The 10,029-nt window shown below is 50.2% G+C and overlaps 1 long non-coding RNA gene across 1 annotated transcript in view; it reads left to right on the top strand.

Moving 5' to 3' along the window:
* Positions 1-10,029, top strand: part of LOC109324937 — a 14,244-nt gene that overhangs the window by 1,814 nt on the left and 2,401 nt on the right. The window contains exon 2 of the long non-coding RNA XR_002105047.1: positions 8,840-8,842. This is a non-coding gene — a long non-coding RNA (uncharacterized LOC109324937). The remainder of the gene's footprint in view (positions 1-8,839; positions 8,843-10,029) is intronic.

Raw genomic sequence — 10,029 nt, 5'->3', positions numbered from 1 at the left:
CAGCAAGCAGTCGCTGAAAGAATGTGCATGCTATCTGCACACATACGTGCTCTCACTATGTATGGGCATATGTACATATCACACACACGTGTACCATCTATGCATTTACACATGTGACATGCCCATACATGTGTTATGTATATGTGTGCGCGCACGCATGTATACATGTGCGTTTGTGCCATTCACATATGCTTGGGTGCATAACTCCTATGGATATGTGCACACATTCTGCATACGTGTCCTCTATGCATCCGTGTGCGTGTCACCACATTCATATGTGTAGTCTATTTATGTATGAAGACATGTAAACCCGTTTCTCAGTGTGGATGCTAGCTACACGTTTGCACATCTGCCCTTTCCAGCTTTGCATGGCACTAGGTATGTTTTCCACCCATTGACATGGATTGTCTCTCAGCCTATTTATGTGACTGCCATCTGCTCTGAGTGTATGCACAGAATGAGCCCTGGCGCCGAGCTCTTTCAAGGTCTGGCCTTAAATTGTGTGTAAAACAAGTACACAAGTGGCCACGGGTATATGATATGTATTTATCACTGATATGCTTGTTGCTTCTCTCTGTGAAAATCGTTGTCCTCTGTATGGCCTGCAATGGATGCGTCTGAGAAACCACGGGGCAGACTGAACGTGAATGCAAGAGGAGTGTATGTGTGTGTTTAGTACAGGGATCTTCAGTGCACAATCGTAAAACACAACCAATCCTGTTTCCAGGGGATCCAGAGCCCAGGACACCTGCTAGGCACCCTTGTCCAGTGCTGCCCAATCATTTTACACCCTGGCCTTCCACACGAGCCCTGCAACCCTCCCTTCCTAAACTGGACCATTTATTGCTTTCCAGTTAGCAGCTGCGAGGGCCTGCAGCCCCTGCCCCATGGTCCCGAGACACATAAGCTGCGCTGTGTGCAATCATGAATGGCCCCACTATGCTCCACTCCGTTTACGGGTTTGGTGTGGTCAGGAAATATGGAATCGCTGCCTTTGCGGGCGTCAGTGAAGACCGCTCCCCTCCCACTCCTCCTACTGCCCTCTCACCCTCCATAGACAGCCTTGCTGCGCTTTGCTCTGCCTGCACAAGTGAGCACATACCTCTGCCCTATCTGGAAAGACAGACACAGGCGGCTTCATCCTCTACTGCCTTCTGCTTGTGCAGCCTTTTACCCCTCTACAAATGATGCTAGCATAGTAACCCCTTGCCCAACATCTAGGAGTATTGAGAATCAGGTGTGCAGACCTGCAGGCGTACATACAGCATGTGTCACTACTGGTGTCACTTAGATCGGCTTTGTCGACCTGTGTCCAGTGGTAGGAGGTGACCAACTGCCCTGGTGTAGAGAGATGCAGCAATAGATGCTATTATTGCACCACGTGCGTGAGTGATCGGGAGCTGGTTACAGCCTGTTGCGATTGAATAAACAGCTAATCTGGGATAGAAGTGGCCGACACCAGTGTACCTTATGCCAGGGTGTTTTTTCTCCTGATTTTTCCCAGGTAACATCCCAGTGTCTGAAACGTGCCGTGGGATGTGCAGTGACCAGGTATGGTCATATTAACTCAGGTGTAGACTACAAGTGCACTTCTGGAGGCACTGCCAAGATGCTCAGGAAGGCTAGATGTTGTTTTATGAATCTGAATGAGATGTACATTTAACTATAATGATGACCGGACTAATGCAACAATATCTTTTGACTATTTTTGGTCGTGTTTGGTGTCAGTTTTTTCAACTTTATATATAATCTAGCAAAGTAGTGCACTGTCCAATAGTTCTACTTGCATAGTGCCAGCCCCCTGCCATATGACTAAAGCATCTAGTCTCTTTTTAAATGGAGAAAAGCATGTTGTGTCATCTCATCTGCACCCTCCTTTTCATAATCCTAGATCCGCCCCATGCCGCGGTGTCACACGTAGAGAAATGCTGCAGCAAGGCTGGGTTTTAAAAATGCCGGAGTAGAAGCCTGCAGTGAGCGCTAGCAAAGGGGCCAAGATCAATCCTTTCTAGGATGGGTCTCCAGGGCAAATTGTTACCGCACTGTAGTACTGGCGGTGGTGCGGGAGGACACTGGAAAGGAATGCAGGGACTGAGCGGTGGTTCCTATTTAATACCACTTTTCCCCTCCCATCTTCATCTCTGGGGCAGGGCTGTTTCTCACCATGTCACCTGGCGTCAATGATGGGGGCTGGACCCGATGATCTGCAAAGTCCCTTCCAGCCCCTAACAATCTGTGAATAACGATCCATGAAAAACCTCCACCGCATCCGTGGTGTTTCTGGCAAGTCTCGCCCCTGAGTGCGCCCGACCCACCCACTCCCATCCACATGTGCCAAATCCACAATGCAGCAGTGCTGCTGCTCCAGGGGACGGCCCCTGCAGCCACTCTCAAGGTCACTAGAGACAGCGATGGAGGGGCACCCTGGAGCTACTTTGCCACCTCATCTGCAGTGTGTCACCCCTGACAAGAATGAGTGGACAACCTGTACTTGAAAGTGGGTCCCCCTGGCAGCACCAGGAGCATAACCAGCACCCAGAATGTCTCTAACTTCATTAGGGCCTCTGGTCACTACCGTAATATATGTTCTCTACCAGTATTTTATCTTCCCAGTCCTAACCCAGCACTGGTCCCTCATCCTAGGAATGGGCAGTGCAATGCCACATTGCTATCCAGTACTGTGCTGTCACGTCATCGTATCACCCTATGGACCTGGGACTGTGCGGTCACAATTCAGACAATGGGACTGAATCCATTGTAAAGGTCCCCAAGAGTGCGCAGTCTGTGTCGACACAGGCAACCCAGCTGAAACACAGGATGGGTCAGCCCTGAAGCCCAGCTGAGAGATCCCGTCCGAAAGCCTTCGTGGGAGAAGTGCGTTTGAAGACAGAGAGGGGTGAGAGGGACAGACGGTCGGGAAGGAGCATCCCTCCAATGCGTTGCAAACTGCTGGGCAAAAATACAGCCCAGAGATGAAGCTGGCCAAGCAGCCCTAGCTCTCTGCTGCAGCTCCTTCTCCCCTTGGGTAGGGGGCTGGGGTAAGGCAGGGGAAAATCAATCACAGGGTGGTCCCTAAGGAAGAGCTCTGCCCGGGGGGAGACGGGCCTCAGGAGTGCCACAGAGGGCCTGGCCCCCTTGCAAAAGCTCTGGGGGTTTTATTGTTGGTCTCAAATCTCATTTACACATTGTGTCCCCTGCTCCTCTTGGCCTGGCCTCCAAATCCTGCACCCCAAAGGCAGCATGGGGATTGCTCCAGCCGATCTAACTTGCCAAAAATGTGGGGGTCCTACTTTTCCTTCGTGCAGGCTCTCCCCCAGAAGGAAGCAAGTGGCCCAGCTTGCTTAGATCTGATGGGATATGGTGAAAGGAAGAAAAAAAAGCTCCCTTGACTTGCCAGCACGTGTGGGTTTCTAATGAGGAAGTGGCAGCTCAAAGGCCACAAAGTCACTGCCTCTGTCCAGCCACAGAGGAGATGCCTTGGTTCATGGCTTCAAAATAAAGGGCTGTTTGCCCCAAAGTGGATTCAACCAATAATTTTTGCTGCGGTTTCAGCCGAAGCCACTTTTGGGTGAAATCCTGGCCCCACTGAAGTCAATGGCAAAACTCCCATGAGCTCATCAGGCCAGCGTTTCACTCGGTAAGTTCAGCTCAGGTTAGGACCAGTATTTGTGTAGGTTTTGCATCAAAAGGGTTTGGAGAAGCATTAGGAACAGAAGTGAGTGGGTTGGTTTCTTTCCCTGTTAAAAATGAGTTAAAATAGAAGTGTTGGAAACCCAAATATAACAACATTGGGTCAGGATGATGAACAGAAAATGAAAGTGGGCAGAAGCAGTGCTGCTGAGCACTTGGTTTTCACTAGCCAAGCTGGCCGAACCCCCAAAGAAAACAAAGAGCATCTCTGGGGCAGGCAGAGCGACGGGCCGACCTTCAGCAGGGGTCAGCTGATAAAGAGCTACTGGCTGCATGTGGGTTATGCAAAGATGTGGCTCGGTACCAAAGTTGCTTTCTGACTTAATCTGAAGGTTAACAGTGACTAATGTGAGCAATACCTCGATGGTGTCCTTTTACGCATGGCTTAGCACCGAAAGCACCCCGGTGGGCTTCCACGTTTCTTGACTCCACTGTAATCATTTCACATCAGAGCGGATCGGCTGACACATCCAAAGAGAGTTCCCTTCGTTGCCAGCCCTCTCAACCTTGCCCAGCGTCTGGGGCTTGGGCCGGGTACCTGCTGGGTTGGGCCACACTAGGCAAGTGGGGCTCCAACTTCACTTCCAACTCCAAACTGACCTTTCTCATCTGCCTTTCTGATATCACCTGGGCCCAAATAACCTCATCTGCCTATGTCCTTAGACCGACACGGCTACAACCAACACCCTTGAGCCTTCCTGGACATGCAGAAAGTTTGTTCCTGTTTTTGTCTGTGCCGGGATTCAACTCGCACAGTAAGGGTTAAGCAGCTGAGAGAAGTGCTTCTTGGTGTATCTCTCTCATGGCACGAACTAACCACTAGAAGCCTGGGAAGCAAATTGGTTTTCTAGAGGGGTTCAGCTATGCCTTAGATAGGCATCTGGATCAATAAAGGCCAGACAACTCATTGAAGTCAATGAGGAGACTCATTGGATCAGGTCCCCTCTGAACAGCACAGCACCCCCGACCTCTTGCATTGGTAGGCAGGCACAAGCCATGGAGACCTTACATGCTCACTTATCCCATGGCTACTTCCCCCCTCTGGATCATCTCCAGCCATCAGTGGTGGCAAAGCATCCTATCCTGCTCTCATGCGGGAGAGCAAGGATCACTAGGTCCTCTGCAGGACTGCTTGAAGGACACAGGTTCCCAGTGTGGGCTGCAGAAACTTGTGGAAGACAATAGCCCCCGCTCCCTGAATCCCTTTCTTTCTCTATAAAAATAACTTGTTTGACGCATTCTGCTCCAAAATGGGATGCTTTTGCCAACACTGTTCATCAGAGCGCTCCAGGGGTGACAAGGTCCAATGGTCACAAACTGCTGGAAGACCGTTTGAGCCTGGACATAAAGAAAAACTTCTTTACTGTCCAAGCCCCCAAGGCCTGGGACAGACCCCCCTCCAGCGGTGGTCTGGACTCTTTCAAGAAACATTTGGATGCTTATCTTGCTGGGATCGTTTGCCCCAGCTGATTTCCTGCCCCTGGGGCAGGGGGCTGGACTTGATCTTCCGAGGTCTCTTCCAGCCCTAACGTCTATGAAGTCTATGAAATGTCTCGTCCTTTTGAACTGGGAAAGGGATAGGCTTCCCTCCGATGATCCCAGCAGCAAAATCTGTATTACTGGACTTAATGGCAACTGAAAAAAAGGTGGAGATGTCTAGAGCCCCATTGGCAAGGATATTCCATGTGCAACTATAAAGGCAGGAGATGTTGGAAATGAGTATATGGAAGAACAAGGGGAAGAAACAGAGCAACCCCCCCCCAAACCTCTTAATGCTTGATAGATAATACTATAGAGAGTCTTCACAGAGACCTCAGTCATTCAGCGGAGCAGGGGGGACTAGGTTAGGCAAAGCCTAATGGGCCACAGGGAACAATCCTGTGTTGACTGGCAAAATGGCCTAGATTGCCTTTCCTAGCTTCTCCGCGGGAAACGAGGCAGCAGGCCAGCAAGGGCCCCCGACGGAAAGACTCTTTCTGCTGCCGACACCTTACGGGGGATCCTGAGCTGTCACAAGCTAAACTTTGCTGAGAGAAGCGGAGAGAAGTGGAGCGGAAACCTGGTCCGGTCGCTGTGGCGGGCTGCGGGAGGGAGTTTTCTCCCGTCGAAGCAGGCAGCGGTACAGACTGCAATTAGGTGGGAGGGAAAACCACCCTCCCGCAAGGCTTACACTTTTCTATTTGACCAAATCACTGCTGAGCAAAGCCTCCAAACAGTGACCCCGATTTGAAAATTTAAATCTTGCCGCATCCCCCTAGTTGGCGCCCAGGGAGCGAGCACCAGCCGGCCACGGGGCTGAGACCAGCCCTACATTAAGCTGCTCTCTTGATTTTTATTGCCCCCCGCCCCCCGAATTTGGGAATAGATGGCCACGGTTAAGTTATAAACTCCTTTCTATTTATAGTGCAGCTTCATCAGCTGTAGTGAGATAATCTGCTGGCATTTCACCATTACTAATATTTACTTTGATGTTTAAAATAACACCTTCCAGGGCGTTCATTACCCAAAAAACCCAAAAACCAAACTTTAAAAAGATATTATCAAGGCAGAGGACCGTCTGATCGGTGCAAAACGGCCAAGTGCCTGCTGCTGCTCCCAAAATTCATGACATTGAACCGTTCGCAGGGCAGAGAGTTTCTGAGCCACTGACCACATAGCGCAGGAGGGAGAGGAAGCATTGGCAGCTCGTGAAGGCTGCGAAGGAATCGCGAGGGAGTGCAACGTGTGTTTATTCGCAGGAATGAGGGCAGCAAAGAACATATAATTCTGCAGCAGGGATTATAGCGCTGGCTTGTCTTAATTAACAGCTTCCCCCATAGCTGCTTTTCAAGCGGCGATCCCATTTTAGAAGCACAGCCATGCCATCGCATGGCTCGACACAAGAAAAGAAGCGGACCGGTGTGGGGGAGAGGAGGAGGTGGAGGAAGGAAGGGCGAAAGCGAGCAAAACCCAGCCTGAGTCCTCTTGCCTGCGGACGCTTTGAAACACAACCCTGCGTTTTTATGGAAAGTCTGATCCTCGGAGAAGGGTGAACATGGTTTTCATTCTCAGAAATGTTTTTTTCCAGCCTGCAGGATCCCTCAGCCTCATTCCTTCGATAGACCGAGACAGCTTTCAGTTCGATGAACATTTGCATAAGCCCCTGCTCCAAGCCACCCCAATCCCAACCTCTCTGCCTTTTCTCTGCCAAGGTTGTTTTTTTTTTTTTTTAAAGAAAATGTTTTACCTTTGCTAGATGCTTCCTCCTCCTCCTCCTCCTTTCTCTCTTTTATTCTTTAAGCCTCTTTTCTTTTTTTCCCAGCAGCTGCCAAAAGCTTCTCTCTCTCTCTCGCTCCCTCTCCCTCGGTCTTGTGTGTGTCAGAAATTTTCCAGGCTGAGGGTGTGCGTTGCCTGTCTTCAAGTCACGGTAGAATAGCCTTCTCCTGTCAGACTCAGGCAGCTCAAGAGCTGGAGGCTTTGCTAAAAGGTCTCCTTTCAGGAAGTGAGCAGTAATAAGAGAGCAGCTTGGAGGCAGCATGGACAGGGGCTGCTTGAAAAAAGAAAAAAAACGGGGGAAAAAAAACACCCAACCCCTTTGTTTAGGAATTTTACCAGGATTATACCAAAAAAAAAAAAAAAAAGTGAAAAAACTCACCAGGCTATAAAAGTCCTTCCCCAGACTGATGATGTCATCGCAGAAGGCAGATCTTTTCTGGTACAGAAAGAAAAAAAAAAATCGTCTTTTCGGCTGCAAGAGAACCGCCACCCCCGACATAGGTGGACCGGCTTTCCATTCGGCGTGTGTACAGCACCAGATGCGAGCGAGCTCCCCCGTGCCACCCCGGTACAAAGAATCAGGGCTCATAAAGGAGCAGGGAATCTGTGGGCTCGTCTGACGGTGACAAATGTGCACTTGATGTCTAAGAAATCGGGCTGCTTTCTTTTCCTGGCAATAGGTAAAAGAAAGCCAGACTTTGGCTCCCGAACGGCAACACCCCCCACATGCATTTTTACCTATTCTTGCACCTTGGATGGAAAGACTATGGAATTTTGGTGAACCTTTTTTCCAGCCTGGTATTCAATATTAGCATTAAATGAGAAAAAAGGGGACTTAATACCATCCAAAATAGCTTTTCCCTTCTCAGTTAGCCTACTTTCTTTCTTTTGGCTCTTGTGATGTTGCCGTTACCTTTCTTCTGAAATCATCTTAGCAGCTTCCTGGGTAGACTAGACCGGGGTTGTCAACCGGGGGCATGCATACCCCCAGGGGTACTTGAGAAGGCCCTGGGGGGTATGCATGGGCATGTGGGGGCAGCGCGTCACCGCAGACTATCCTGCAGTGCTGCGCAGGTGCTGGACACGGGGGGAGCTCGCACGTGGTGGTTGCCGCCACTCCGCATTTGGCCGTGCGTCACCCCTTACCCCTTCCGCGTCCAACCGCTGGGGGTACGCTGCTCCGCATCCGGCTGCTGGGGCTACACTGCTCTGCAGCTGGGGTACACCGATTCAATAAGGTTCAAAACCCCTGGACTAGACCTAATAGACAGCGGTGTAAAAAAGGGCATTTCTGGGGGTTAAAGTTAACGATTAGGGTACTAAGATGCCAGGGGGGTCCTTCTTTATTTACAAAGGTGCCCAAAAACTGTCTCCAAGGACTTGGTTGACATAATAAGATGGGGTTGAAACAAGGGGATTGGTGTGAAATACAGTGAGGGAATATCTAGGCCAAGTATCAGAACAAACTTCCTGACCATGAGCTCTACTGGCCAAAGGCTCCCAAAGGAGCCACAAAGACGCTCCAGAAAGAGGTAGGCAAATCCTTATCCAGACCATTCCTTGGTAAAAGCAGTTATATAGCCAGCATGATCTAACCCTAAAGAGAAGGCTTTGCACTATGGCAGCTTGGAGGCACCAGTTTGGCTAGAGGAAGGGTAGGCTTTCAGGAGACTTTCAAGAGGCTTAAACAGGCTTTCCTTTAAGCTTATGCTCTTGGATCAGGCCCTGGGTTCAGCTTCCATCAATGGCCTGTGCTGACTGTCACCCTTTCAGCTTGGCTTTTGCCCACAGTCGAGACTCCCCTGCCAGTACTGACCCAGGACAGACTGCACCTAGTGACTATGCTACGACTTTCTGAGCATCCTTCTATTTCCCGACTGCCTTATCTCTGCAGTATGTCTCAATATGTCCCATACTGAGCTTGGAAACAGGCTTCAAGGGTCTGAGGAGAAAGGAGCCGTCGGGTCTAGCGCGGGCCAGGACTGCATGTGCTGGCTTCAGTAGCCCATAGAAAGGAGAAGCCATACAGGTGTAAGAAGAGAGATGCCTGGTGGTGGGAGTGCAAATCGCTGGGTTCCCATTCCTGAGTCTGCACGTGGCCCCACAGCCGAGCACCATGGCATCTGTATGTCACGCAGCCAGGAATTCACTTGGAAAGTTAAAGCTCCCCTGCTGCGATACAAAGCTTCAGCAAGAGGTTGACATCCTGCGGTGACGGATGGGTGGGTAACATCCATGGGCACTTTGGAAGCATGACAATGAGAGAGGAGGGCAGAGCCCCTGGTGCCTCCGCAGGAGGTGACACCGGGGAACAGAACTTACCAGGCAAGGAAATACCCTTTCATTACTGGCACTGAAAACCAAATGGGATCAGGTCTCCATTATAAAGTGCATTTCAAAGGGGAGGCGACTACTGGATTCTTGGCCAGCTCCCTCGTTGGGTGGGAAGAGTGGCTTCCTTCCTCTTCATACCATTCATGCTGTTTTCGCCATTATGTGAGCCCCCAAAGCGCAGACATTAAAAGAGCAGTTAAACAAAGTACTTGGGGCTTAACTGTTGAATGGAAGTGCTTCCGGCCGGGAGAAAACTCACTAATTGTATTGACTGTGGCCCAAGGCCAAGGCAAGGAGCTTTTGATCGACTTCTCCCTGCTAAGCTTGTGATGGAGTGGTTCAGCGTGTAATTAAGAAGAAACAAGGTTGCAAACATACATCTTTCTCCTTGGGGAATCTGCTGCTCTGCCAGCCCCATCCCCTCAGCTGCCTGCTCTTTCCCTTAGGGCAGAGCTCCTTGCAGTCAGAGACTGGCATTTGTGAAGCCTGTAGGAAGGATGCTGGAGACTTCTTCCAAACAAGGAAGCAAGGTTAAAGTATGTTCTGCTGCCTCCAGCTCAAAGCTGCCTCATCCTGCGCATGGGGATTCTCTCCTCTGCCTGCTCGGCATGGCTGTGGGCAGCCTGGCTAAAGTGGCAGGGCCTGGGTTTTGGTCACAGTTGTTGGAGGTGGAATTACATATATATATATATGGAGAGAGCAAGAGAGAGATGTATGTATATATATGTATGTATGTATATATGTATGTGT

The sequence above is a fragment of the Crocodylus porosus genome, unplaced genomic scaffold (genome assembly GCF_001723895.1).
Source record: "Crocodylus porosus isolate Cpor-Errol unplaced genomic scaffold, CroPor_comp1, whole genome shotgun sequence".
In the NCBI taxonomy this organism is placed as follows: Eukaryota; Metazoa; Chordata; order Crocodylia; family Crocodylidae; genus Crocodylus; species Crocodylus porosus.
Note: the sequence above shows the minus strand (reverse complement) of the source record. Positions and strands in the feature narration are given on the sequence as shown.